Below are 25,021 nucleotides of genomic sequence, written 5' to 3' on the forward strand. Positions count from 1 at the left end.
ACGTTCAATAGTCAGCAGCCACGCGCATACAAGGACAAGCGATTTGCAAAACGTGGAACGGAATGTGCAACATCCAGCCAACCTACACCACTGATCCATGGCTGGGCAAGAGGCCCTCTGGTTGGAATTGAAAGCTCTGTCACGACAGTGTTAGAGGAAGTGAAGAACGTGCGGGTGGCATTTGCCGAAACCCGGGATCGAACCAGGGACCTTCAGATCTTCAGTCTGACGCTCTCCCAGCTGAGCTATTTCAGCGAGCACAGCAGTAAAAATCTGCAGTTTTCAGCGATCCATTACATGATGAAAGTGCTCTGAAAAGAAAGACTAAAAGTCAGATTAAGGGCAACAATTCAAGAGAATGTATTATTGTCAGTGAACGGTCAATCTGCAAGAGCATTCATGTGAGCAGTGCCTTGGTGAAACGGTAAATGGAGGAGCCATTGTGAGGATCCTCGTTGCGCCTGAACAGGGACTTGAACCCTGGACCCTCAGATTAAAAGTCTGATGCTCTACCGTCTGAGCTATCCAGGCTCTTGCAAATGAAAACGGGTGTTTTTACCAAGACCGACACTGTTCCACGGTCAACTGATGAAATTTCCATTACGCTTCATGTTGCTCTATCGAGTACATGTTGCAAGTGGAGCCAGGATCCCACAGTTCGGCTACTCCACAAGGAGAACGGAATTTGCTTTTGCCGCAAAAATGGGTGGGGTTCCAAGCCTGGACAAGTCGTGCTAGATCTGGTAGTCCATTGTCTTTTTGAAGTCACACATGTGTGAGTTGTGTGGCTTTCATACTTCGAATGTTTTGGAAATAATTATCTTGGCCTGTTCCTGTGTGGCACCACATGCGCCTTTTAAATACGTTCAATAGTCAGCAGCCACGCGCATACAAGGACAAGCGATTTGCAAAACGTGGAACGGAATGTGCAACATCCAGCCAACCTACACCACTGATCCATGGCTGGGCAAGAGGCCCTCAGGTTGGAATTGAAAGCTCTGTCACGACAGTGTTAGAGGAAGTGAAGAACGTGCGGGTGGCATTTGCCGAAACCCGGGATCGAACCAGGGACCTTCAGATCTTCAGTCTGACGCTCTCCCAGCTGAGCTATTTCGGCGAGCACAGCAGTAAAAATCTGCAGTTTTCAGCGATCCATTACATGATGAAAGTGCTCTGAAAAGAAAGAATAAAAGTCAGATTAAGGGCAACAATTCAAGAGAATGCATTATTGTCAGTGAACAGTCAGCAGTTGGTTTGCCGAAGGTTCAATCTGCAAGAGCATTCATGTGAGCAGTGCCTTGGTGAAACAGTAAATGGAGGAGCCATTGTGAGGATCCTCGTTGCGCCTGAACAGGGACTTGAACCCTGGACCCTCAGATTAAAAGTCTGATGCTCTACCGTCTGAGCTATCCAGGCTCTTGCAAATGAAAACGGGTGTTTTTACCAAGACCGACACTGTTCCACGGTCAACTGATGAAATTTCCATTACGCTTCATGTTGCTCTATCGAGTACATGCTGCAAGTGGAGCCAGGATCCCACAGTTCGGCTACTCCACAAGGAGAACGGAATTTGCTTTTGCCGCAAAAATGGGTGGGGTTCCAAGCCTGGACAAGTCGTGCTAGATCTGGTAGTCCATTGTCTTTTTGAAGTCACACATGTGTGAGTTGTGTGGCTTTCATACTTCGAATGTTTTGGAAATAATTATCTTGGCCTGTTCCTGTGTGGCACCACATGCGCCTTTTAAATACGTTCAATAGTCAGCAGCCACGCGCATACAAGGACAAGCGATTTGCAAAACGTGGAGCGGAATGTGCAACATCCAGCCAACCTACACCACTGATCCATGGCTGGGCAAGAGGCCCTCAGGTTGGAATTGAAAGCTCTGTCACGACAGTGTTAGAGGAAGTGAAGAACGTGCGGGTGGCATTTGCCGAAACCCGGGATCGAACCAGGGACCTTCAGATCTTCAGTCTGACGCTCTCCCAGCTGAGCTATTTCGGCGAGCACAGCAGTAAAAATCTGCAGTTTTCAGCGATCCATTACATGATGAAAGTGCTCTGAAAAGAAAGACTAAAAGTCAGATTAAGGGTAACAATTCCAGAGAATGCATTATTGTCAGTGAACGGTCAGCAGTTGGTTTGCCGAAGGTTCAATCTGCAAGAGCATTCATGTGAGCAGTGCCTTGGTGAAACGGTAAATGGAGGAGCCATTGTGAGGATCCTCGTTGCGCCTGAACAGGGACTTGAACCCTGGACCCTCAGATTAAAAGTCTGATGCTCTACCGTCTGAGCTATCCAGGCTCTTGCAAATGAAAACGGGTGTTTTTACCAAGACCGACACTGTTCCACGGTCAACTGATGAAATTTCCATTACGCTTCATGTTGCTCTATCGAGTACATGTTGCAAGTGGAGCCAGGATCCCACAGTTCGGCTACTCCACAAGGAGAACGGAATTTGCTTTTGCCGCAAAAATGGGTGGGGTTCCAAGCCTGGACAAGTCGTGCTAGATCTGGTAGTCCATTGTCTTTTTGAAGTCACATGTGTGAGTTGTGTGGCTTTCATACTTCAAATGTTTTGGAAAGAATTATCTTGGCCTGTTCCTGTGTGGCACCACATGCGCCTTTTAAATACGTTCAATAGTCAGCAGCCACGCGCATACAAGGACAAGCGATTTGCAAAACGTGGAGCGGAATTTGCAACATCCAGCCAACCTACACCACTGATCCATTGCTGGGCAAGAGGCCCTCAGGTTGGAATTGAAAGCTCTGTCACGACAGTGTTAGAGGAAGTGAAGAACGTGCGGGTGGCATTTGCCAAAACCCGGGATCGAACCAGGGACCTTCAGATCTTCAGTCTGACGGTCTCCCAGCTGAGCTATTTCGGCGAGCACAGCAGTAAAAATCTGCAGTTTTCAGCGATCCATTACATGATGAAAGTGCTCTGAAAAGAAATACTAAAAGTCAGATTAAGGGCAACAATTCAAGAGAATGCATTATTGTCAGTGAACGGACAGCCGAAGGTTCAATCTGCAAGAGCATTCATGTGAGCAGTGCCTTGGTGAAACGGTAAATGGAGGAGCCATTGTGAGGATCCTCGTTGCGCCTGAACAGGGACTTGAACCCTGGACCCTCAGATTAAAAGTCTGATGCTCTACCGTCTGAGCTATCCAGGCTCTTGCAAATGAAAACGGGTGTTTTTACCAAGACCGACACTGTTCCACGGTCAACTGATGAAATTTCCATTACGCTTCATGTTGCTCTATCGAGTACATGTTGCAAGTGGAGCCAGGATCCCACAGTTCGGCTACTCCACAAGGAGAACGGAATTTGCTTTTGCCGCAAAAATGGGTGGGGTTCCAAGCCTGGACAAGTCGTGCTAGATCTGGTAGTCCATTGTCTTTTTGAAGTCACATGTGTGAGTTGTGTGGCTTTCATACTTCAAATGTTTTGGAAAGAATTATCTTGGCCTGTTCCTGTGTGGCACCACATGCGCCTTTTAAATACGTTCAATAGTCAGCAGCCACGCGCATACAAGGACAAGCGATTTGCAAAACGTGGAGCGGAATGTGCAACATCCAGCCAACCTACACCACTGATCCATTGCTGGGCAAGAGGCCCTCAGGTTGGAATTGAAAGCTCTGTCACGACAGTGTTAGAGGAAGTGAAGAACGTGCGGGTGGCATTTGCCGAAACCCGGGATCGAACCAGGGACCTTCAGATCTTCAGTCTGACGCTCTCCCAGCTGAGCTATTTCGGCGAGCACAGCAGTAAAAATCTGCAGTTTTCAGCGATCCATTACATGATGAAAGTGCTCTGAAAAGAAAGACTAAAAGTCAGATTAAGGGCAACAATTCAAGAGAATGCATTATTGTCAGTGAACGGTCAGCCGAAGGTTCAATCTGCAAGAGCATTCATGTGAGCAGTGCCTTGGTGAAACGGTAAATGGAGGAGCCATTGTGAGGATCCTCGTTGCGCCTGAACAGGGACTTGAACCCTGGACCCTCAGATTAAAAGTCTGATGCTCTACCGTCTGAGCTATCCAGGCTCTTGCAAATGAAAACGGGTGTTTTTACCAAGACCGACACTGTTCCACGGTCAACTGATGAAATTTCCATTACGCTTCATGTTGCTCTATCGAGTACATGTTGCAAGTGGAGCCAGGATCCCACAGTTCGGCTACTCCACAAGGAGAACGGAATTTGCTTTTGCCGCAAAAATGGGTGGGTTTCCAAGCCTGGACAAGTCGTGCTAGATCTGGTAGTCCATTGTCTTTTGAAGTCACATGTGTGAGTTGTGTGGCTTTCATACTTCAAATGTTTTGGAAAGAATTATCTTGGCCTGTTCCTGTGTGGCACCACATGCGCCTTTTAAATACGTTCAATAGTCAGCAGCCACGCGCATACAAGGACAAGCGATTTGCAAAACGTGGAGCGGAATGTGCAACATCCAGCCAACCTACACCACTGATCCATTGCTGGGCAAGAGGCCCTCAGGTTGGAATTGAAAGCTCTGTCACGACAGTGTTAGAGGAAGTGAAGAACGTGCGGGTGGCATTTGCCGAAACCCGGGATCGAACCAGGGACCTTCAGATCTTCAGTCTGACGCTCTCCCAGCTGAGCTATTTCGGCGAGCACAGCAGTAAAAATCTGCAGTTTTCAGCGATCCATTACATGATGAAAGTGCTCTGAAAAGAAAGACTAAAAGTCAGATTAAGGGCAACAATTCAAGAGAATGCATTATTGTCAGTGAACGGTCAGCAGTTGGTTTGCCGAAGGTTCAATCTGCAAGAGCATTCATGTGAGCAGTGCCTTGGTGAAACGGTAAATGGAGGAGCCATTGTGAGGATCCTCGTTGCGCCTGAACAGGGAACAGGGACTTGAACCCTGGACCCTCAGATTAAAAGTCTGATGCTCTACCGTCTGAGCTATCCAGGCTCTTGCAAATGAAAACGGGTGTTTTTACCAAGACCGACACTGTTCCACGGTCAACTGATGAAATTTCCATTACGCTTCATGTTGCTCTATCGAGTACATGTTGCAAGTGGAGCCAGGATCCCACAGTTCGGCTACTCCACAAGGAGAACGGAATTTGCTTTTGCCGCAAAAATGGGTGGGGTTCCAAGCCTGGACAAGTCGTGCTAGATCTGGTAGTCCATTGTCTTTTTGAAGTCACATGTGTGAGTTGTGTGGCTTTCATACTTCAAATGTTTTGGAAAGAATTATCTTGGCCTGTTCCTGTGTGGCACCACATGCGCCTTTTAAATACGTTCAATAGTCAGCAGCCACGCGCATACAAGGACAAGCGATTTGCAAAACGTGGAGCGGAATGTGCAACATCCAGCCAACCTACACCACTGATCCATGGCTGGGCAAGAGGCCCTCTGGTTGGAATTGAAAGCTCTGTCACGACAGTGTTAGAGGAAGTGAAGAACGTGCGGGTGGCATTTGCCGAAACCCGGGATCGAACCAGGGACCTTCAGATCTTCAGTCTGACGCTCTCCCAGCTGAGCTATTTCGGCGAGCACAGCAGTAAAAATCTGCAGTTTTCAGCGATCCATTACATGATGAAAGTGCTCTGAAAAGAGATACTAAAAGTCAGATTAAGGGCAACAATTCAAGAGAATGCATTATTGTCAGTGAACGGTCAGCCGAAGGTTCAATCTGCAAGAGCATTCATGTGAGCAGTGCCTTGGTGAAACGGTAAATGGAGGAGCCATTGTGAGGATCCTCGTTGCGCCTGAACAGGGACTTGAACCCTGGACCCTCAGATTAAAAGTCTGATGCTCTACCGTCTGAGCTATCCAGGCTCTTGCAAATGAAAACGGGTGTTTTTACCAAGACCGACACTGTTCCACGGTCAACTGATGAAATTTCCATTACGCTTCATGTTGCTCTATCGAGTACATGTTGCAAGTGGAGCCAGGATCCCACAGTTCGGCTACTCCACAAGGAGAACGGAATTTGCTTTTGCCGCAAAAATGGGTGGGGTTCCAAGCCTGGACAAGTCGTGCTAGATCTGGTAGTCCATTGTCTTTTTGAAGTCACATGTGTGAGTTGTGTGGCTTTCATACTTCAAATGTTTTGGAAAGAATTATCTTGGCCTGTTCCTGTGTGGCACCACATGCGCCTTTTAAATACGTTCAATAGTCAGCAGCCACGCGCATACAAGGACAAGCGATTTGCAAAACGTGGAGCGGAATGTGCAACATCCAGCCAACCTACACCACTGATCCATTGCTGGGCAAGAGGCCCTCAGGTTGGAATTGAAAGCTCTGTCACGACAGTGTTAGAGGAAGTGAAGAACGTGCGGGTGGCATTTGCCGAAACCCGGGATCGAACCAGGGACCTTCAGATCTTCAGTCTGACGCTCTCCCAGCTGAGCTATTTCGGCGAGCACAGCAGTAAAAATCTGCAGTTTTCAGCGATCCATTACATGATGAAAGTGCTCTGAAAAGAAAGACTAAAAGTCAGATTAAGGGCAACAATTCAAGAGAATGCATTATTGTCAGTGAACGGTCAGCAGTTGGTTTGCCGAAGGTTCAATCTGCAAGAGCATTCATGTGAGCAGTGCCTTGGTGAAACGGTAAATGGAGGAGCCATTGTGAGGATCCTCGTTGCGCCTGAACAGGGACTTGAACCCTGGACCCTCAGATTAAAAGTCTGATGCTATACCGTCTGAGCTATCCAGGCTCTTGCAAATGAAAACGGGTGTTTTTACCAAGACCGACACTGTTCCACGGTCAACTGATGAAATTTCCATTACGCTTCATGTTGCTCTATCGAGTACATGTTGCAAGTGGAGCCAGGATCCCACAGTTCGGCTACTCCACAAGGAGAACGGAATTTGCTTTTGCCGCAAAAATGGGTGGGGTTCCAAGCCTGGACAAGTCGTGCTAGATCTGGTAGTCCATTGTCTTTTTGAAGTCACATGTGTGAGTTGTGTGGCTTTCATACTTCAAATGTTTTGGAAAGAATTATCTTGGCCTGTTCCTGTGTGGCACCACATGCGCCTTTTAAATACGTTCAATAGTCAGCAGCCACGCGCATACAAGGACAAGCGATTTGCAAAACGTGGAGCGGAATGTGCAACATCCAGCCAACCTACACCACTGATCCATTGCTGGGCAAGAGGCCCTCAGGTTGGAATTGAAAGCTCTGTCACGACAGTGTTAGAGGAAGTGAAGAACGTGCGGGTGGCATTTGCCGAAACCCGGGATCGAACCAGGGACCTTCAGATCTTCAGTCTGACGCTCTCCCAGCTGAGCTATTTCGGCGAGCACAGCAGTAAAAATCTGCAGTTTTCAACGATTCCATTACATGATGAAAGTGCTCTGAAAAGAAATACTAAAAGTCAGATTAAGGGCAACAATTCAAGAGAATGCATTATTGTCAGTGAACGGTCAGCCGAAGGTTCAATCTGCAAGAGCATTCATGTGAGCAGTGCCTTGGTGAAACGGTAAATGGAGGAGCCATTGTGAGGATCCTCGTTGCGCCTGAACAGGGACTTGAACCCTGGACCCTCAGATTAAAAGTCTGATGCTCTACCGTCTGAGCTATCCAGGCTCTTGCAAATGAAAACGGGTGTTTTTACCAAGACCGACACTGTTCCACGGTCAACTGATGAAATTTCCATTACGCTTCATGTTGCTCTATCGAGTACATGTTGCAAGTGGAGCCAGGATCCCACAGTTCGGCTACTCCACAAGGAGAACGGAATTTGCTTTTGCCGCAAAAATGGGTGGGGTTCCAAGCCTGGACAAGTCGTGCTAGATCTGGTAGTCCATTGTCTTTTTGAAGTCACATGTGTGAGTTGTGTGGCTTTCATACTTCAAATGTTTTGGAAAGAATTATCTTGGCCTGTTCCTGTGTGGCACCACATGCGCCTTTTAAATACGTTCAATAGTCAGCAGCCACGCGCATACAAGGACAAGCGATTTGCAAAACGTGGAGCGGAATGTGCAACATCCAGCCAACCTACACCACTGATCCATTGCTGGGCAAGAGGCCCTCAGGTTGGAATTGAAAGCTCTGTCACGACAGTGTTAGAGGAAGTGAAGAACGTGCGGGTGGCATTTGCCGAAACCCGGGATCGAACCAGGGACCTTCAGATCTTCAGTCTGACGCTCTCCCAGCTGAGCTATTTCGGCGAGCACAGCAGTAAAAATCTGCAGTTTTCAGCGATCCATTACATGATGAAAGTGCTCTGAAAAGAAATACTAAAAGTCAGATTAAGGGCAACAATTCAAGAGAATGCATTATTGTCAGTGAACGGTCAGCCGAAGGTTCAATCTGCAAGAGCATTCATGTGAGCAGTGCCTTGGTGAAACGGTAAATGGAGGAGCCATTGTGAGGATCCTCGTTGCGCCTGAACAGGGACTTGAACCCTGGACCCTCAGATTAAAAGTCTGATGCTCTACCGTCTGAGCTATCCAGGCTCTTGCAAATGAAAACGGGTGTTTTTACCAAGACCGACACTGTTCCACGGTCAACTGATGAAATTTCCATTACGCTTCATGTTGCTCTATCGAGTACATGTTGCAAGTGGAGCCAGGATCCCACAGTTCGGCTACTCCACAAGGAGAACGGAATTTGCTTTTGCCGCAAAAATGGGTGGGGTTCCAAGCCTGGACAAGTCGTGCTAGATCTGGTAGTCCATTGTCTTTTTGAAGTCACATGTGTGAGTTGTGTGGCTTTCATACTTCAAATGTTTTGGAAAGAATTATCTTGGCCTGTTCCTGTGTGGCACCACATGCGCCTTTTAAATACGTTCAATAGTCAGCAGCCACGCGCATACAAGGACAAGCGATTTGCAAAACGTGGAGCGGAATGTGCAACATCCAGCCAACCTACACCACTGATCCATTGCTGGGCAAGAGGCCCTCAGGTTGGAATTGAAAGCTCTGTCACGACAGTGTTAGAGGAAGTGAAGAACGTGCGGGTGGCATTTGCCGAAACCCGGGATCGAACCAGGGACCTTCAGATCTTCAGTCTGACGCTCTCCCAGCTGAGCTATTTCGGCGAGCACAGCAGTAAAAATCTGCAGTTTTCAGCGATCCATTACATGATGAAAGTGCTCTGAAAAGAAATACTAAAAGTCAGATTAAGGGCAACAATTCAAGAGAATGCATTATTGTCAGTGAACGGTCAGCCGAAGGTTCAATCTGCAAGAGCATTCATGTGAGCAGTGCCTTGGTGAAACGGTAAATGGAGGAGCCATTGTGAGGATCCTCGTTGCGCCTGAACAGGGACTTGAACCCTGGACCCTCAGATTAAAAGTCTGATGCTCTACCGTCTGAGCTATCCAGGCTCTTGCAAATGAAAACGGGTGTTTTTACCAAGACCGACACTGTTCCACGGTCAACTGATGAAATTTCCATTACGCTTCATGTTGCTCTATCGAGTACATGTTGCAAGTGGAGCCAGGATCCCACAGTTCGGCTACTCCACAAGGAGAACGGAATTTGCTTTTGCCGCAAAAATGGGTGGGGTTCCAAGCCTGGACAAGTCGTGCTAGATCTGGTAGTCCATTGTCTTTTTGAAGTCACATGTGTGAGTTGTGTGGCTTTCATACTTCAAATGTTTTGGAAAGAATTATCTTGGCCTGTTCCTGTGTGGCACCACATGCGCCTTTTAAATACGTTCAATAGTCAGCAGCCACGCGCATACAAGGACAAGCGATTTGCAAAACGTGGAGCGGAATGTGCAACATCCAGCCAACCTACACCACTGATCCATTGCTGGGCAAGAGGCCCTCAGGTTGGAATTGAAAGCTCTGTCACGACAGTGTTAGAGGAAGTGAAGAACGTGCGGGTGGCATTTGCCGAAACCCGGGATCGAACCAGGGACCTTCAGATCTTCAGTCTGACGCTCTCCCAGCTGAGCTATTTCGGCGAGCACAGCAGTAAAATCTGCAGTTTTCAGCGATCCATTACATGATGAAAGTGCTCTGAAAAGAAATACTAAAAGTCAAATTAAGGGCAACAATTCAAGAGAATGCATTATTGTCAGTGAACGGTCAGCCGAAGGTTCAATCTGCAAGAGCATGCATGTGAGCAGTGCCTTGGTGAAACGGTAAATGGAGGAGCCATTGTGAGGATCCTCGTTGCGCCTGAACAGGGACTTGAACCCTGGACCCTCAGATTAAAAGTCTGATGCTCTACCGTCTGAGCTATCCAGGCTCTTGCAAATGAAAACGGGTGTTTTTACCAAGACCGACACTGTTCCACGGTCAACTGATGAAATTTCCATTACGCTTCATGTTGCTCTATCGAGTACATGTTGCAAGTGGAGCCAGGATCCCACAGTTCGGCTACTCCACAAGGAGAACGGAATTTGCTTTTGCCGCAAAAATGGGTGGGGTTCCAAGCCTGGACAAGTCGTGCTAGATCTGGTAGTCCATTGTCTTTTTGAAGTCACATGTGTGAGTTGTGTGGCTTTCATACTTCAAATGTTTTGGAAAGAATTATCTTGGCCTGTTCCTGTGTGGCACCACATGCGCCTTTTAAATACGTTCAATAGTCAGCAGCCACGCGCATACAAGGACAAGCGATTTGCAAAACGTGGAGCGGAATGTGCAACATCCAGCCAACCTACACCACTGATCCATGGCTGGGCGAGAGGCCCTCAGGTTGGAATTGAAAGCTCTGTCATGACAGTGTTAGAGGAAGTGAAGAACGTGCGGGTGGCATTTGCCGAAACCCGGGATCGAACCAGGGACCTTCAGATCTTCAGTCTGACGCTCTCCCAGCTGAGCTATTTCGGCGAGCACAGCAGTAAAAATCTGCAGTTTTCAGCGATCCATTACATGATGAAAGTGCTCTGAAAAGAAATACTAAAAGTCAAATTAAGGGCAACAATTCAAGAGAATGCATTATTGTCAGTGAACGGTCAGCCGAAGGTTCAATCTGCAAGAGCATTCATGTGAGCAGTGCCTTGGTGAAACGGTAAATGGAGGAGCCATTGTGAGGATCCTCGTTGCGCCTGAACAGGGACTTGAACCCTGGACCCTCAGATTAAAAGTCTGATGCTCTACCGTCTGAGCTATCCAGGCTCTTGCAAATGAAAACGGGTGTTTTTACCAAGACCGACACTGTTCCACGGTCAACTGATGAAATTTCCATTACGCTTCATGTTGCTCTATCGAGTACATGTTGCAAGTGGAGCCAGGATCCCACAGTTCGGCTACTCCACAAGGAGAACGGAATTTGCTTTTGCCGCAAAAATGGGTGGGGTTCCAAGCCTGGACAAGTCGTGCTAGATCTGGTAGTCCATTGTCTTTTTGAAGTCACATGTGTGAGTTGTGTGGCTTTCATACTTCAAATGTTTTGGAAAGAATTATCTTGGCCTGTTCCTGTGTGGCACCACATGCGCCTTTTAAATACGTTCAATAGTCAGCAGCCACGCGCATACAAGGACAAGCGATTTGCAAAACGTGGAGCGGAATGTGCAACATCCAGCCAACCTACACCACTGATCCATTGCTGGGCAAGAGGCCCTCAGGTTGGAATTGAAAGCTCTGTCACGACAGTGTTAGAGGAAGTGAAGAACGTGCGGGTGGTATTTGCCGAAACCCGGGATCGAACCAGGGACCTTCAGATCTTCAGTCTGACGCTCTCCCAGCTGAGCTATTTCGGCGAGCACAGCAGTAAAAATCTGCAGTTTTCAGCGATCCATTACATGATGAAAGTGCTCTGAAAAGAAATACTAAAAGTCAAATTAAGGGCAACAATTCAAGAGAATGCATTATTGTCAGTGAACGGTCAGCCGAAGGTTCAATCTGCAAGAGCATTCATGTGAGCAGTGCCTTGGTGAAACGGTAAATGGAGGAGCCATTGTGAGGATCCTCGTTGCGCCTGAACAGGGACTTGAACCCTGGACCCTCAGATTAAAAGTCTGATGCTCTACCGTCTGAGCTATCCAGGCTCTTGCAAATGAAAACGGGTGTTTTTAACAAGACCGACACTGTTCCACGGTCAACTGATGAAATTTCCATTACGCTTCATGTTGCTCTATCGAGTACATGTTGCAAGTGGAGCCAGGATCCCACAGTTCGGCTACTCCACAAGGAGAACGGAATTTGCTTTTGCCGCAAAAATGGGTGGGGTTCCAAGCCTGGACAAGTCGTGCTAGATCTGGTAGTCCATTGTCTTTTTGAAGTCACATGTGTGAGTTGTGTGGCTTTCATACTTCAAATGTTTTGGAAAGAATTATCTTGGCCTGTTCCTGTGTGGCACCACATGCGCCTTTTAAATACGTTCAATAGTCAGCAGCCACGCGCATACAAGGACAAGCGATTTGCAAAACGTGGAGCGGAATGTGCAACATCCAGCCAACCTACACCACTGATCCATTGCTGGGCAAGAGGCCCTCAGGTTGGAATTGAAAGCTCTGTCACGACAGTGTTAGAGGAAGTGAAGAACGTGCGGGTGGCATTTGCCGAAACCCGGGATCGAACCAGGGACCTTCAGATCTTCAGTCTGACGCTCTCCCAGCTGAGCTATTTCGGCGAGCACAGCAGTAAAAATCTGCAGTTTTCAGCGATCCATTACATGATGAAAGTGCTCTGAAAAGAAATACTAAAGTCAAATTAAGGGCAACAATTCAAGAGAATGCATTATTGTCAGTGAACGGTCAGCCGAAGGTTCAATCTGCAAGAGCATTCATGTGAGCAGTGCCTTGGTGAAACGGTAAATGGAGGAGCCATTGTGAGGATCCTCGTTGCGCCTGAACAGGGACTTGAACCCTGGACCCTCAGATTAAAAGTCTGATGCTCTACCGTCTGAGCTATCCAGGCTCTTGCAAATGAAAACGGGTGTTTTTACCAAGACCGACACTGTTCCACGGTCAACTGATGAAATTTCCATTACGCTTCATGTTGCTCTATCGAGTACATGTTGCAAGTGGAGCCAGGATCCCACAGTTCGGCTACTCCACAAGGAGAACGGAATTTGCTTTTGCTGCAAAAATGGGTGGGGTTCCAAGCCTGGACAAGTCGTGCTAGATCTGGTAGTCCATTGTCTTTTTGAAGTCACATGTGTGAGTTGTGTGGCTTTCATACTTCAAATGTTTTGGAAAGAATTATCTTGGCCTGTTCCTGTGTGGCACCACATGCGCCTTTTAAATACGTTCAATAGTCAGCAGCCACGCGCATACAAGGACAAGCGATTTGCAAAACGTGGAGCGGAATGTGCAACATCCAGCCAACCTACACCACTGATCCATGGCTGGGCAAGAGGCCCTCTGGTTGGAATTGAAAGCTCTGTCACGACAGTGTTAGAGGAAGTGAAGAACGTGCGGGTGGCATTTGCCGAAACCCGGGATCGAACCAGGGACCTTCAGATCTTCAGTCTGACGCTCTCCCAGCTGAGCTATTTCGGCGAGCACAGCAGTAAAATTCTGCAGTTTTCAGCGATCCATTACATGATGAAAGTGCTCTGAAAAGAAATACTGAAAGTCAAATTAAGGGCAACAATTCAAGAGAATGCATTATTGTCAGTGAACGGTCAGCTGAAGGTTCAATCTGCAAGAGCATTCATGTGAGCAGTGCCTTGGTGAAACGGTAAATGGAGGAGCCATTGTGAGGATCCTCGTTGCGCCTGAACAGGGACTTGAACCCTGGACCCTCAGATTAAAAGTCTGATGCTCTACCGTCTGAGCTATCCAGGCTCTTGCAAATGAAAACGGGTGTTTTTACCAAGACCGACACTGTTCCACGGTCAACTGATGAAATTTCCATTACGCTTCATGTTGCTCTATCGAGTACATGTTGCAAGTGGAGCCAGGATCCCACAGTTCGGCTACTCCACAAGGAGAACGGAATTTGCTTTTGCCGCAAAAATGGGTGGGGTTCCAAGCCTGGACAAGTCGTGCTAGATCTGGTAGTCCATTGTCTTTTTGAAGTCACATGTGTGAGTTGTGTGGCTTTCATACTTCAAATGTTTTGGAAAGAATTATCTTGGCCTGTTCCTGTGTGGCACCACATGCGCCTTTTAAATACGTTCAATAGTCAGCAGCCACGCGCATACAAGGACAAGCGATTTGCAAAACGTGGTGCCGAATGTGCAACATCCAGCCAACCTACACCACTGATCCATTGCTGGGCAAGAGGCCCTCAGGTTGGAATTGAAAGCTCTGTCACGACAGTGTTAGAGGAAGTGAAGAACGTGCGGGTGGCATTTGCCGAAACCCGGGATCGAACCAGGGACCTTCAGATCTTCAGTCTGACGCTCTCCCAGCTGAGCTATTTCGGCGAGCACAGCAGTAAAAATCTGCAGTTTTCAGCGATCCATTACATGATGAAAGTGCTCTGAAAAGAAATACTAAAAGTCAAATTAAGGGCAACAATTCAAGAGAATGCATTATTGTCAGTGAACGGTCAGCCGAAGGTTCAATCTGCAAGAGCATTCATGTGAGCAGTGCCTTGGTGAAACGGTAAATGGAGGAGCCATTGTGAGGATCCTCGTTGCGCCTGAACAGGGACTTGAACCCTGGACCCTCAGATTAAAAGTCTGATGCTCTACCGTCTGAGCTATCCAGGCTCTTGCAAATGAAAACGGGTGTTTTTACCAAGACCGACACTGTTCCACGGTCAACTGATGAAATTTCCATTACGCTTCATGTTGCTCTATCGAGTACATGTTGCAAGTGGAGCCAGGATCCCACAGTTCGGCTACTCCACAAGGAGAACGGAATTTGCTTTTGCCGCAAAAATGGGTGGGGTTCCAAGCCTGGACAAGTCGTGCTAGATCTGGTAGTCCATTGTCTTTTTGAAGTCACATGTGTGAGTTGTGTGGCTTTCATACTTCAAATGTTTTGGAAAGAATTATCTTGGCCTGTTCCTGTGTGGCACCACATGCGCCTTTTAAATACGTTCAATAGTCAGCAGCCACGCGCATACAAGGACAAGCGATTTGCAAAACGTGGAGCGGAATGTGCAACATCCAGCCAACCTACACCACTGATCCATTGCTGGGCAAGAGGCCCTCAGGTTGGAATTGAAAGCTCTGTCACGACAGTGTTAGAGGAAGTGAAGAACGTGCGGGTGGCATTTGCCGAAACCCGGGATCGAACCAGGGACCTTCAGATCTTCAGTCTGACGCTCTCCCAGCTGAGCTATTTCGGCGAGCACAGCAGTAAAATCTGCAGTTTTCAGCGATCCATTACATGATGAAAGTGCTCTGAAAAGAAATACTGAAAGTCAAATTAAGGGCAACAATTCAAGAGAATGCATTATTGTCAGTGAACGGTCAGCCGAAGGTTCAATCTGCAAGAGCATTCATGTGAGCAGTGCCTTGGTGAAACGGTAAATGGAGGAGCCATTGTGAGGATCCTTGTTGCGCCTGAACAGGGACTTGAACCCTGGACCCTCAGATTAAAAGTCTGATGCTCTACCGTCTGAGCTATCCAGGCTCTTGCAAATGAAAACGGGTGTTTTTACCAAGACCGACACTGTTCCACGGTCAACTGATGAAATTTCCATTACGCTTCATGTTGCTCTATCGAGTACATGTTGCAAGTGGAGCCAGGATCCCACAGTTCGGCTACTCCACAAGGAGAACGGAATTTGCTTTTGCTGCAAAAATGGGTGGGGTTCCAAGCCTGGACAAGTCGTGCTAGATCTGGTAGTCCATTGTCTTTTTGAAGTCACATGTGTGAGTTGTGTGGCTTTCATACTTCAAATGTTTTGGAAAGAATTATCTTGGCCTGTTCCTGTGTGGCACCACATGCGCCTTTTAAATACGTTCAATAGTCAGCAGCCACGCGCATACAAGGACAAGCGATTTGCAAAACGTGGAGCGGAATGTGCAACATCCAGCCAACCTACACCACTGATCCATTGCTGGGCAAGAGGCCCTCAGGTTGGAATTGAAAGCTCTGTCACGACAGTGTTAGAGGAAGTGAAGAACGTGCGGGTGGCATTTGCCGAAACCCGGGATCGAACCAGGGACCTTCAGATCTTCAGTCTGACGCTCTCCCAGCTGAGCTATTTCGGCGAGCACAGCAGTAAAAATCTGCAGTTTTCAGCGATCCATTACATGATGAAAGTGCTCTGAAAAGAAATACTAAAGTCAAATTAAGGGCAACAATTCAAGAGAATGCATTATTGTCAGTGAACGGTCAGCCTGAAGGTTCAATCTGCAAGAGCATTCATGTGAGCAGTGCCTTGGTGAAACGGTAAATGGAGGAGCCATTGTGAGGATCCTCGTTGCGCCTGAACAGGGACTTGAACCCTGGACCCTCAGATTAAAAGTCTGATGCTCTACCGTCTGAGCTATCCAGGCTCTTGCAAATGAAAACGGGTGTTTTTACCAAGACCGACACTGTTCCACGGTCAACTGATGAAATTTCCATTACGCTTCATGTTGCTCTATCGAGTACATGTTGCAAGTGGAGCCAGGATCCCACAGTTCGGCTACTCCACAAGGAGAACGGAATTTGCTTTTGCCGCAAAAATGGGTGGGGTTCCAAGCCTGGACAAGTCGTGCTAGATCTGGTAGTCCATTGTCTTTTTGAAGTCACATGTGTGAGTTGTGTGGCTTTCATACTTCAAATGTTTTGGAAAGAATTATCTTGGCCTGTTCCTGTGTGGCACCACATGCGCCTTTTAAATACGTTCAATAGTCAGCAGCCACGCGCATACAAGGACAAGCGATTTGCAAAACGTGGAGCGGAATGTGCAACATCCAGCCAACCTACACCACTGATCCATGGCTGGGCGAGAGGCCCTCAGGTTGGAATTGAAAGCTCTGTCACGACAGTGTTAGAGGAAGTGAAGAACGTGCGGGTGGCATTTGCCGAAACCCGGGATCGAACCAGGGACCTTCAGATCTTCAGTCTGACGCTCTCCCAGCTGAGCTATTTCGGCGAGCACAGCAGTAAAAATCTGCAGTTTTCAGCGATCCATTACATGATGAAAGTGCTCTGAAAAGAAATACTGAAAGTCAAATTAAGGGCAACAATTCAAGAGAATGCATTATTGTCAGTGAACGGTCAGCCGAAGGTTCAATCTGCAAGAGCATTCATGTGAGCAGTGCCTTGGTGAAACGGTAAATGGAGGAGCCATTGTGAGGATCCTCGTTGCGCCTGAACAGGGACTTGAACCCTGGACCCTCAGATTAAAAGTCTGATGCTCTACCGTCTGAGCTATCCAGGCTCTTGCAAATGAAAACGGGTGTTTTTACCAAGACCGACACTGTTCCACGGTCAACTGATGAAATTTCCATTACGCTTCATGTTGCTCTATCGAGTACATGTTGCAAGTGGAGCCAGGATCCCACAGTTCGGCTACTCCACAAGGAGAACGGAATTTGCTTTTGCCGCAAAAATGGGTGGGGTTCCAAGCCTGGACAAGTCGTGCTAGATCTGGTAGTCCATTGTCTTTTTGAAGTCACATGTGTGAGTTGTGTGGCTTTCATACTTCGAATGTTTTGGAAATAATTATCTTGGCCTGTTCCTGTGTGGCACCACATGCGCCTTTTAAATACGTTCAATAGTCAGCAGCCACGCGCATACAAGGACAAGCGATTTGCAAAACGTGGAGCGGAATGTGCAACATCCAGCCAACCTACACCACTGATCCATGGCTGGGCAAGAGGCCCTCTGGTTGGAATTGAAAGCTCTGTCACGACAGTGTTAGAGGAAGTGAAGAACGTGCGGGTGGCATTTGCCGAAGCCCGGGATCGAACCAGGGACCTTCAGATCTTCAGTCTGACGCTCTCCCAGCTGAGCTATTTCAGCGAGCACAGCAGTAAATATCTGCAGTTTTCAGCGATCCATTACATGATGAAAGTGCTCTGAAAAGAAAGACTAAAAGTCAGATTAAGGGCAACAATTCAAGAGAATGCATTATTGTCAGTGAACGGTCAGCCGAAGGTTCAATCTGCAAGAGCATTCATGTGAGCAGTGCCTTGGTGAAACGGTAAATGGAGGAGCCATTGTGAGGATCCTCGTTGCGCCTGAACAGGGACTTGAACCCTGGACCCTCAGATTAAAAGTCTGATGCTCTACCGTCTGATCCTCGTTGCACCTTTTTTCTTTTTCATTATTACTTCTAGTAATGATTGATCCATTTTACAGACGTTCTAGCCTAAACTGCCTATCAGGTATGTCCTCTAGCAACACCAAAGCAGCCATTGTATGATACACAGCTATCATGCACGACCAAGACATTATATAGTACCGGTTACACCTGACATAATATAATCTTTATTCATATTAATCCACTGTATTTATTTGTTTATTTACATAAAGATCATTATCATCATAATTATCATAATGCACACTGACAAACATATTTACATAAGACAGTAAAAATTGGGGTAACAAAACAAAACAAAAAATAAAATAAAATAAAATGTAACAATAATTCACTCCTATTCTTTTGCCAACATGCAACATCACAATTATCAGACTGAAAAGATTGCGTTCATCATGGTACATATGGTGTAAAAGATGTAGCCAGTATGGACAGTCACCGCCAGTGGATTTCTATGCATTTGGAAACCTGTGTTGAAAGTGGTATAAGTGAAATTACTTTCATGCGTACACAAGGTTAATACATTTGGCCTCCTGTGTTTTCACTCCAGGCTCTGGCTACATGCTTGTTGGCTGCCAGTTAAAGCTTATCAACACTCACGCTGGTCTTGTAGTCCAGTTAACTACAATCAAGTTATTAAGGCTGAGCAGACATCGTAGCTTGTGGCTACCTGTCACTCAAAGTGGCCACAACTCTAATTATACATAACTTCAAGCTTTAGTATAATTTAAACAATTGAGGTGTATACAAATTTACCCCTATACAGTTGTCATGAAGTGATAAATATGTATGAGACCCAAACCATTATTTGCACCAGGCAGTAAACATGTTTATTCTTGCTGTAAAGTCAAACATTTTACCATTGGCTCATCTAGGGATTGACTTGCTTGTGGACTCAACCTCATGCCATTTCAGGAACTGCAGTATTTGGTTCTTCTGCAATGGCTTAAATTATAAGACAAGCAGATTGCCGCTCCAGCTCAACCCATCGTGCTGTAACAATTGTCATAGTCGACTAATGGAGCTGCCATTAGCTGAAATTGTGGTGGCTTATGGTGTATCCTTTAAGGCCTTTGTCCAAATGCATCATTTAAACAGCATGAGGTCAGGCTCAAAGTAGCACAATATGTCCAACTAATATTGACATTAATGGGAAGTTTTTTAATACCTTATTTCATGTACGAGCAGAGTGAAACGACTCAAAGTCTCTGTTTCTCTCACATTAAGCTACAGTTATTGTTCATGTGAAGATTCTGAACGGGGACAGCCTGCTTTGTGTGAGCTTTTACCGGCTAATTATCAAACCCCCTAATTAATTTCCATTGTTTTTTTGTTTTATTCTAAGGGAGTAATCTTCAGTATCATTTTCACATCCATTTACTTTTTCAATGGCGGAAAATCAAGAGGAAGCTTTTAGTTTGTAATTACACTGTATTGCTTAGAATGGCACTTGTCATTTTGAAACATTTAATTTGATACTACATGACATAATATTAAAAGACTTAAATAGTAATACTAATTATTGCCTTCTAAAAATATGGAATAATTAACTTGGTGTACTGACTCTGAATCAAGCTCTGAGACTGGTGGGTTGTTGTCCATTCGGTTTGCAGTTGTGACATTACCTGATATCACCAATCTTTTGGACAAGTCTGTGGCAAACAATACAAACTAACAAAGGAAAAATCAAAAAATCCATATCCAATACGAAGTCCTTACAACAGCAAAGGTAGTTTTTCCTGTAATTAATTCAAGTATTGATCATGCTTAAGACCAAGTGTAATTCATTGGTTAGGGTTTAAGGACAACACTGGTTTTCTAAAATTGTGTCTGCTCACTGTAGTTGTATCAAAAATCCTTGCAGTACCAGGAGAACCTTGGTTGATTTGAAATGAAAATATCAAACAAACACACACGCACAGTCTCTGTTTTTTGTGCACAGTGGGTCATGGGGGTCACATAATTAACCCTAAGATAATGTATTCAGGTAAATGCCCCATGTAACACCCCTGGAGCAGCACTCTCACAGAGGTTCAAGGATTTTCCTGTAATGTAAAAGCCAGGGAAAGCAGTAACATATCATGTATTTATTCAGTATTTTGCATATTATATATCATTCCACGACCATAGTCCATTACAATGGCAATGCCAAAGAGTTAAAAAATACTCTATTGTGTGTTCATACATCTAATGGAATTCACAGCAGGGAATAGAGTCGAGCCTTTCTATGGGCATTGCCATTTGTTAAATGATGAATAGAGCAAAGGGAAGGTCAATGACTTAAAGCACAAGGTGGACTTTTAAGAGCTCCAGTGACGGGAGAGTGCTTTTTTTCAGACACGGTGCTCCAACAGTGTTTTATCAAAATCAGAGGTATAAATAATACAAGACTCAAATGAGTGTCAAAATTGCCCCGAAGGTCTCGGACTGGAAAAAATAACTGCATTAAATAAAGAGGAAAAATTGACTTCTTCCCTGGCATATAATTTTCTTCCCATGTTGTCAAAAAACGCTGTAAGGCCGTCATCCCAAGAGCAAAGGAAACAGTGCATCCAATTATCATTTCACAGTGCAGGAGTCTCCATGCTATTGCCTCATGCTGGATGACTTCATATACCTTGATGAAGCAAGACATATTACAATCTATTTCTTCAATAGACCGATATGTAAAGCCACTTCTGGCCTACTGTAGTCTACATCAGACATTATAAGTGGAAATTCAACTGGTGGAAGTCTGATTCATACTGTCAGGTAATGAGAAATCCTGCAAAGGCTGTGCGCTCCAAAGCATTGATTCATTTGGAGCACTGCTGAATTTCCAGTGCCAGCGCAGGCCTGTGACTCTTTTAAAGTGCTCAGGCGTCTGGGACATCTGAGGGACTGATCTCAACATATCGCACTAGCGCTGCAAATGAATTGGTCCCCCAGGTCTCCAGAGCTGTCAGCAACTCACATTGTATGAGAGCTTCATTCATCAACACATTTCTCCCTGTGAGCAGCAACTTTTGCAAGAAAAAAAAAAAAAAAAAAAAAAATCTAGCAAAACTTCTTCTTAAGACTTTGGCATGATGAATATCCATGTGGTATTGTGGAACAGTTTGTGGAGCTGAATTCATGAAATGGTGCCTGTCAGGGTGCTATATTTTTTAGGTCAGGTGTAATACTACTAGTTTTCTTTAGAAACATCAATTTCTTCTTGAAATGAACTAAATACTGCACTTTATTGAGCTGATCATTTTACAGTTCAGCTATCTGTTAAGTTTAAGAAGAAGAAGGATACATTAGGTGACGCTTATGTGTCCTTTATTTTCCGAGGAACTTTCCTGGGAAGAACTATGTAAACTGTGATTAGCTAACTAGAAATTATAAATAAATTATAAATAAAGATGTTTTCGTTGTTTATAACCAAGTAAATATTAATTGATAAACAATCCTATTGGAAAATGTACTACCAAAAAGTAACTTCTTCTCAGGGGGGAGTGTTGTTGGCCAACCAAACCAAACAAAAGCTTGAGAATATTTTTCTTTCTTTTTTTTTCTTAATATAAATGTGATTTATTTCGTAATACATCTTTTCCCCACAAGTGGAGAAATGATTGTGCAGTGAAAGCCACAAACAACTAACTAATCATGTTTGTGACACTTCACCAAGCCAATAAAACACAAAAAGATAAATAAATTAATAGAATAAATAAAAAACAGTATGTAATGGTAATCGGTATGTATTCTGTACCACCATTTTCCTCTCCATCATCTGCACAGTGCTGAATACTTAGGAACTTAATTTCAGAACACTCTGTCAAGGTAGGACTGACCCATTCAGGAGGGTCCTTTAATAACCCCCATACTGGAGACTTGGATTGGCCAAGACTTTGACTGTCCTGTCAGAAATTATTCATCAAGTAAACTTTTGAATGAAATAAAATTATAATTTGCACTGGAAAAAATCCAACAAATTATCCTGTAAAGTTTTCAAACAGGTAGAAAAGGAAAGTGAAGTAAGATTATTTCCAAAGCAAGTTAACTTGCTTGAGAAACGTCTTGTAGAAACGAGCCAGTATCTTGAAAGGTGGCCAAATGATGCAAATTGCTCCACTAGAGTAAAAAAAAATTACTTTTGATTCTGGAAAGTTATTGAAATTATTGGAACCAGGTTGTGTTGTTCTCATCTCACATAAATATTCGACTTTTTAAATAAAGTTAGACTATTAGGACTCAATAGAATCATAAGATAAGATGAAGGTTTCTGCCATGCAGGGTTAATTAATAGACACATCATTTCAGGGTCAAACACACTCTTTCAATTTCCCTAAAATTAAATGAAATAAATGTAATTATATCCTGTAGATTTTTCTCCTCTCAGTGTTGTTGCTTTTATCACTGCAATCTCTCGGGCTCAGATAAACAGGCACTTACACAAACACTTCTTCAGAGGAGGAGCAGTTTGAACATTCAAGCATTTACATGGCATTTATTGTATGATACTTGAGCGCTGCCGTCCTTGTGACCCTATTGAGAAGCAGTTGTGAGGGTAATGATGATTACACAGCAATGTCAACTGTCTGGGCCCAGCACTCAACGCTGTGTAATCCAAACTCCCAGGCAGCACAGTGCTTTCTTTCTGGGGAGGTGATAATTTACTGTAGAAGTGTGGGAAGCCTGGAGTAGGTGAATATCCTCTGAGTATTCGTGAAGGGGCTGTGAGAGGGCCGGTACAGACTGACGTATCTAGCACAGACAGATGCTGAATGTGGACTCGGCTGCCACCGATTTGGGAATGTAGGCTACGGGGAACACGTGGCGGGGCAAGGTAGCAGGGGACCCAGGGGGGGCAGGCAGATGGGCCTATATTAGACACCTCAGATAGCTCTGCTTCTCCCTGGACGCAGCCCAACACTGTCAGGTCAGAGAGTGAAGCATCGGCCTCTTCAGATCCAGGTGGCTCCATGTCTGACCTCACTTCTCCATTCAGCTGCAGCCACATGTTCACGCCTCATTCTGTGCGCATTGATGAAAGAGCAGACTGAAGAACAGAAGAGATAAATGCTTTTTCTTCTCGCACGTAAGTCAAGTAATACTTCTCGGTTCTAGTTTAAAAATGTATTCATTAAAGAACTCTCCACCCAAAAAGCTATAAACAGGAGATTAATGGCAGAAATCTCAGAAAGAGCACCAGAGGAGGACACCGCCTTTCGGGACAGACAGACATGCTAAACATGTCATGTGTAAAGAACAGAGAAAAATAGATAGAATCAACATCTTACGTTCACATTTTTGTATTTTAAAAGAAATTTCAGCGCACCTGACGGTAAGAAAGTGTTATGTCTCATCAGGCTAACGTCATGTCCTTTCCTGTTTTACTGTGGCACACTATCCAAAGACTCAGATCAGGATATTCTCTATTGTTTCCTGACCACGCATGCAGCACACAGCAGGAGATGTCAATATCAACGATAGAGTGGAAAGTAATACACAGACGAGGAGAGAAAAGTGTGAAGTAAATATACATTGTGAACGAAGATCCCAGCCTAGACAGAAAGTGGCAGCATTATGTTCTTTTGAAACAATTAAAAAAAACATCCATTTACTGTATCCAAGTGTGTAGATCCTGTGCTTTTTATGTCAATGAAGTTTCACAGAAAAAAGTAGGTCCGCTCCAGCTCTCACCTCTTGTAAATCAAGGCTGAAAACCTTTTTGTTTGGCACTGCCTTTCACTGAAGCAATTGTACCAGCTTGATGTGCAAATAAGCAACTGTTTGCTTACAACTTCATCATATCAATAGGTCAATATTTGTTCACAACTTGCTGAATGCATAATGCCAAAAAAAAAAAAATCAGGTTTAGGTATCAGGATTGTCACTACTCAAAAGATTAAACCCCCCTGGGACTGTAGGGCAGATGCACACAAAATCATAAAACCTCTGTCACAGCACTTACTACATGTAATGGATAGATTAGTGGATAATTAGATAAAGTCAAAAGTTCAAATGATGATTAAATCCCATAAAGCTTCTCCACAGTAAATACTTCCCATCTCTGTGCAATGTGCATTGATACATGGGGGAAAAAAGGGTAATCCGGGAATCGCCCGCGGCTTGTATTCAATAACAATGCAATTTCAGAGCTGCTTGTATTATTTATTGAAGTGCTGTTGAGGGCACTGAACAAATTTTCTTTATTGTCCAAATGGCTTCTTGCAAATCCTGCTCCACTGTATTTTGGTGTGGCAATTATTACCCAGGATACAACGTCCTCTGCAGAGGACAAATAGACTTCTCAGTGTGAGTGTATGGCATTAAATATGTTAATACACTGTATCTGTTGTCATAAGATTTTCAGAGCATTTGCAGTTTAATTTACAGGCCATCTGGGGAAGTGTAGAGCAGATAGCCAGATTAGAAATGTGGGGTTTTGATGCATACCACACATGGTATAATGATACTTACCCTGTGCTAGATTTTATTTTCAAAGCTGGGCAAGTACAGGAGGAAAATGCACTCTTTGCTAAAACTCAAAATAGTGCATCAAATGTGCAAGCAAAGCAGGCTGAAATATTGATGTTCAAATGCAAAACAGTCTTTCGCTTTCTGAACAAGAAATCAATCCAGCGTACCTAGTACACAGACAATTGTGATGAATCTGATCTGATGAATATAGGTTATAAAATGATCATTTTAATTTCAGCAATGCATGTTATCCTACAAAAAACCTGCTCTTGTGTAATCAATCAGACAAAGCCTCCTTCTGACACACACTGCTTGGTATGAGGTGAGGTGTTTCCCCCGGGCCGCGGTCTTAGCCCAGGGTAAGACTAATGACTCTGGCTCGAGTGGCCTGAGCCTCGCTGCGGCCCTTCCCTCTGGTTCCCAGCTGCTGCAGTGCCGGCGAGAAAGGCTCCTCCGCTCCGATCCAATCAGGTGAGGACTCGTGTTATCTGCAGCGAGTTCTCCTGCACTTCTGACCAACTGCACGGTCTGCCCCGCTGGG

The 25,021-nt window shown here is 45.1% G+C and overlaps 41 non-coding genes across 41 annotated transcripts; all 41 read right to left on the reverse strand.

The window, feature by feature from the left end:
- Window positions 1-182: 182 nt before the first annotated feature.
- Window positions 183-255, reverse strand: trnaf-gaa (transfer RNA phenylalanine (anticodon GAA)). Its single transcript has one exon. It is a non-coding gene; the product is annotated as a tRNA-Phe (tRNA).
- Window positions 256-458: 203 nt separating this feature from the next.
- On the reverse strand, window positions 459-531 carry trnak-uuu (transfer RNA lysine (anticodon UUU)). Its single transcript has one exon. It is a non-coding gene; the product is annotated as a tRNA-Lys (tRNA).
- Window positions 532-1,044: 513 nt separating this feature from the next.
- Window positions 1,045-1,117, reverse strand: trnaf-gaa (transfer RNA phenylalanine (anticodon GAA)). Its single transcript has one exon. It is a non-coding gene; the product is annotated as a tRNA-Phe (tRNA).
- A 226-nt stretch (window positions 1,118-1,343) lies between these two features.
- trnak-uuu (transfer RNA lysine (anticodon UUU)) lies at window positions 1,344-1,416 on the reverse strand. The gene has a single exon. It is a non-coding gene; the product is annotated as a tRNA-Lys (tRNA).
- A 513-nt stretch (window positions 1,417-1,929) lies between these two features.
- Window positions 1,930-2,002, reverse strand: trnaf-gaa (transfer RNA phenylalanine (anticodon GAA)). The gene has a single exon. It is a non-coding gene; the product is annotated as a tRNA-Phe (tRNA).
- Window positions 2,003-2,228: 226 nt separating this feature from the next.
- trnak-uuu (transfer RNA lysine (anticodon UUU)) lies at window positions 2,229-2,301 on the reverse strand. Its single transcript has one exon. It is a non-coding gene; the product is annotated as a tRNA-Lys (tRNA).
- Window positions 2,302-2,812: 511 nt separating this feature from the next.
- Window positions 2,813-2,885, reverse strand: trnaf-gaa (transfer RNA phenylalanine (anticodon GAA)). The gene has a single exon. It is a non-coding gene; the product is annotated as a tRNA-Phe (tRNA).
- A 215-nt stretch (window positions 2,886-3,100) lies between these two features.
- On the reverse strand, window positions 3,101-3,173 carry trnak-uuu (transfer RNA lysine (anticodon UUU)). Its single transcript has one exon. It is a non-coding gene; the product is annotated as a tRNA-Lys (tRNA).
- Window positions 3,174-3,684: 511 nt separating this feature from the next.
- trnaf-gaa (transfer RNA phenylalanine (anticodon GAA)) lies at window positions 3,685-3,757 on the reverse strand. Its single transcript has one exon. It is a non-coding gene; the product is annotated as a tRNA-Phe (tRNA).
- Window positions 3,758-3,972: 215 nt separating this feature from the next.
- On the reverse strand, window positions 3,973-4,045 carry trnak-uuu (transfer RNA lysine (anticodon UUU)). The gene has a single exon. It is a non-coding gene; the product is annotated as a tRNA-Lys (tRNA).
- Window positions 4,046-4,555: 510 nt separating this feature from the next.
- On the reverse strand, window positions 4,556-4,628 carry trnaf-gaa (transfer RNA phenylalanine (anticodon GAA)). The gene has a single exon. It is a non-coding gene; the product is annotated as a tRNA-Phe (tRNA).
- A 226-nt stretch (window positions 4,629-4,854) lies between these two features.
- trnak-uuu (transfer RNA lysine (anticodon UUU)) lies at window positions 4,855-4,934 on the reverse strand. The gene has a single exon. It is a non-coding gene; the product is annotated as a tRNA-Lys (tRNA).
- Window positions 4,935-5,445: 511 nt separating this feature from the next.
- trnaf-gaa (transfer RNA phenylalanine (anticodon GAA)) lies at window positions 5,446-5,518 on the reverse strand. Its single transcript has one exon. It is a non-coding gene; the product is annotated as a tRNA-Phe (tRNA).
- A 215-nt stretch (window positions 5,519-5,733) lies between these two features.
- Window positions 5,734-5,806, reverse strand: trnak-uuu (transfer RNA lysine (anticodon UUU)). The gene has a single exon. It is a non-coding gene; the product is annotated as a tRNA-Lys (tRNA).
- A 511-nt stretch (window positions 5,807-6,317) lies between these two features.
- On the reverse strand, window positions 6,318-6,390 carry trnaf-gaa (transfer RNA phenylalanine (anticodon GAA)). The gene has a single exon. It is a non-coding gene; the product is annotated as a tRNA-Phe (tRNA).
- Window positions 6,391-6,616: 226 nt separating this feature from the next.
- Window positions 6,617-6,689, reverse strand: trnak-uuu (transfer RNA lysine (anticodon UUU)). The gene has a single exon. It is a non-coding gene; the product is annotated as a tRNA-Lys (tRNA).
- Window positions 6,690-7,200: 511 nt separating this feature from the next.
- Window positions 7,201-7,273, reverse strand: trnaf-gaa (transfer RNA phenylalanine (anticodon GAA)). The gene has a single exon. It is a non-coding gene; the product is annotated as a tRNA-Phe (tRNA).
- A 216-nt stretch (window positions 7,274-7,489) lies between these two features.
- trnak-uuu (transfer RNA lysine (anticodon UUU)) lies at window positions 7,490-7,562 on the reverse strand. The gene has a single exon. It is a non-coding gene; the product is annotated as a tRNA-Lys (tRNA).
- Window positions 7,563-8,073: 511 nt separating this feature from the next.
- trnaf-gaa (transfer RNA phenylalanine (anticodon GAA)) lies at window positions 8,074-8,146 on the reverse strand. The gene has a single exon. It is a non-coding gene; the product is annotated as a tRNA-Phe (tRNA).
- Window positions 8,147-8,361: 215 nt separating this feature from the next.
- trnak-uuu (transfer RNA lysine (anticodon UUU)) lies at window positions 8,362-8,434 on the reverse strand. The gene has a single exon. It is a non-coding gene; the product is annotated as a tRNA-Lys (tRNA).
- Window positions 8,435-8,945: 511 nt separating this feature from the next.
- Window positions 8,946-9,018, reverse strand: trnaf-gaa (transfer RNA phenylalanine (anticodon GAA)). The gene has a single exon. It is a non-coding gene; the product is annotated as a tRNA-Phe (tRNA).
- Window positions 9,019-9,233: 215 nt separating this feature from the next.
- trnak-uuu (transfer RNA lysine (anticodon UUU)) lies at window positions 9,234-9,306 on the reverse strand. Its single transcript has one exon. It is a non-coding gene; the product is annotated as a tRNA-Lys (tRNA).
- A 511-nt stretch (window positions 9,307-9,817) lies between these two features.
- Window positions 9,818-9,890, reverse strand: trnaf-gaa (transfer RNA phenylalanine (anticodon GAA)). The gene has a single exon. It is a non-coding gene; the product is annotated as a tRNA-Phe (tRNA).
- A 214-nt stretch (window positions 9,891-10,104) lies between these two features.
- Window positions 10,105-10,177, reverse strand: trnak-uuu (transfer RNA lysine (anticodon UUU)). The gene has a single exon. It is a non-coding gene; the product is annotated as a tRNA-Lys (tRNA).
- A 511-nt stretch (window positions 10,178-10,688) lies between these two features.
- trnaf-gaa (transfer RNA phenylalanine (anticodon GAA)) lies at window positions 10,689-10,761 on the reverse strand. Its single transcript has one exon. It is a non-coding gene; the product is annotated as a tRNA-Phe (tRNA).
- Window positions 10,762-10,976: 215 nt separating this feature from the next.
- On the reverse strand, window positions 10,977-11,049 carry trnak-uuu (transfer RNA lysine (anticodon UUU)). Its single transcript has one exon. It is a non-coding gene; the product is annotated as a tRNA-Lys (tRNA).
- A 511-nt stretch (window positions 11,050-11,560) lies between these two features.
- trnaf-gaa (transfer RNA phenylalanine (anticodon GAA)) lies at window positions 11,561-11,633 on the reverse strand. The gene has a single exon. It is a non-coding gene; the product is annotated as a tRNA-Phe (tRNA).
- Window positions 11,634-11,848: 215 nt separating this feature from the next.
- trnak-uuu (transfer RNA lysine (anticodon UUU)) lies at window positions 11,849-11,921 on the reverse strand. Its single transcript has one exon. It is a non-coding gene; the product is annotated as a tRNA-Lys (tRNA).
- Window positions 11,922-12,432: 511 nt separating this feature from the next.
- trnaf-gaa (transfer RNA phenylalanine (anticodon GAA)) lies at window positions 12,433-12,505 on the reverse strand. The gene has a single exon. It is a non-coding gene; the product is annotated as a tRNA-Phe (tRNA).
- A 214-nt stretch (window positions 12,506-12,719) lies between these two features.
- Window positions 12,720-12,792, reverse strand: trnak-uuu (transfer RNA lysine (anticodon UUU)). Its single transcript has one exon. It is a non-coding gene; the product is annotated as a tRNA-Lys (tRNA).
- A 511-nt stretch (window positions 12,793-13,303) lies between these two features.
- trnaf-gaa (transfer RNA phenylalanine (anticodon GAA)) lies at window positions 13,304-13,376 on the reverse strand. The gene has a single exon. It is a non-coding gene; the product is annotated as a tRNA-Phe (tRNA).
- Window positions 13,377-13,591: 215 nt separating this feature from the next.
- Window positions 13,592-13,664, reverse strand: trnak-uuu (transfer RNA lysine (anticodon UUU)). Its single transcript has one exon. It is a non-coding gene; the product is annotated as a tRNA-Lys (tRNA).
- Window positions 13,665-14,175: 511 nt separating this feature from the next.
- Window positions 14,176-14,248, reverse strand: trnaf-gaa (transfer RNA phenylalanine (anticodon GAA)). Its single transcript has one exon. It is a non-coding gene; the product is annotated as a tRNA-Phe (tRNA).
- A 215-nt stretch (window positions 14,249-14,463) lies between these two features.
- trnak-uuu (transfer RNA lysine (anticodon UUU)) lies at window positions 14,464-14,536 on the reverse strand. The gene has a single exon. It is a non-coding gene; the product is annotated as a tRNA-Lys (tRNA).
- Window positions 14,537-15,047: 511 nt separating this feature from the next.
- trnaf-gaa (transfer RNA phenylalanine (anticodon GAA)) lies at window positions 15,048-15,120 on the reverse strand. Its single transcript has one exon. It is a non-coding gene; the product is annotated as a tRNA-Phe (tRNA).
- Window positions 15,121-15,334: 214 nt separating this feature from the next.
- On the reverse strand, window positions 15,335-15,407 carry trnak-uuu (transfer RNA lysine (anticodon UUU)). Its single transcript has one exon. It is a non-coding gene; the product is annotated as a tRNA-Lys (tRNA).
- Window positions 15,408-15,918: 511 nt separating this feature from the next.
- trnaf-gaa (transfer RNA phenylalanine (anticodon GAA)) lies at window positions 15,919-15,991 on the reverse strand. Its single transcript has one exon. It is a non-coding gene; the product is annotated as a tRNA-Phe (tRNA).
- Window positions 15,992-16,206: 215 nt separating this feature from the next.
- Window positions 16,207-16,279, reverse strand: trnak-uuu (transfer RNA lysine (anticodon UUU)). The gene has a single exon. It is a non-coding gene; the product is annotated as a tRNA-Lys (tRNA).
- Window positions 16,280-16,790: 511 nt separating this feature from the next.
- On the reverse strand, window positions 16,791-16,863 carry trnaf-gaa (transfer RNA phenylalanine (anticodon GAA)). The gene has a single exon. It is a non-coding gene; the product is annotated as a tRNA-Phe (tRNA).
- Window positions 16,864-17,078: 215 nt separating this feature from the next.
- trnak-uuu (transfer RNA lysine (anticodon UUU)) lies at window positions 17,079-17,151 on the reverse strand. The gene has a single exon. It is a non-coding gene; the product is annotated as a tRNA-Lys (tRNA).
- Window positions 17,152-17,662: 511 nt separating this feature from the next.
- On the reverse strand, window positions 17,663-17,735 carry trnaf-gaa (transfer RNA phenylalanine (anticodon GAA)). The gene has a single exon. It is a non-coding gene; the product is annotated as a tRNA-Phe (tRNA).
- Window positions 17,736-25,021: the final 7,286 nt, after the last annotated feature.

This window comes from Sparus aurata, chromosome 6 (genome assembly GCF_900880675.1).
Source record: "Sparus aurata chromosome 6, fSpaAur1.1, whole genome shotgun sequence".
In the NCBI taxonomy this organism is placed as follows: domain Eukaryota; kingdom Metazoa; phylum Chordata; class Actinopteri; order Spariformes; family Sparidae; genus Sparus; species Sparus aurata.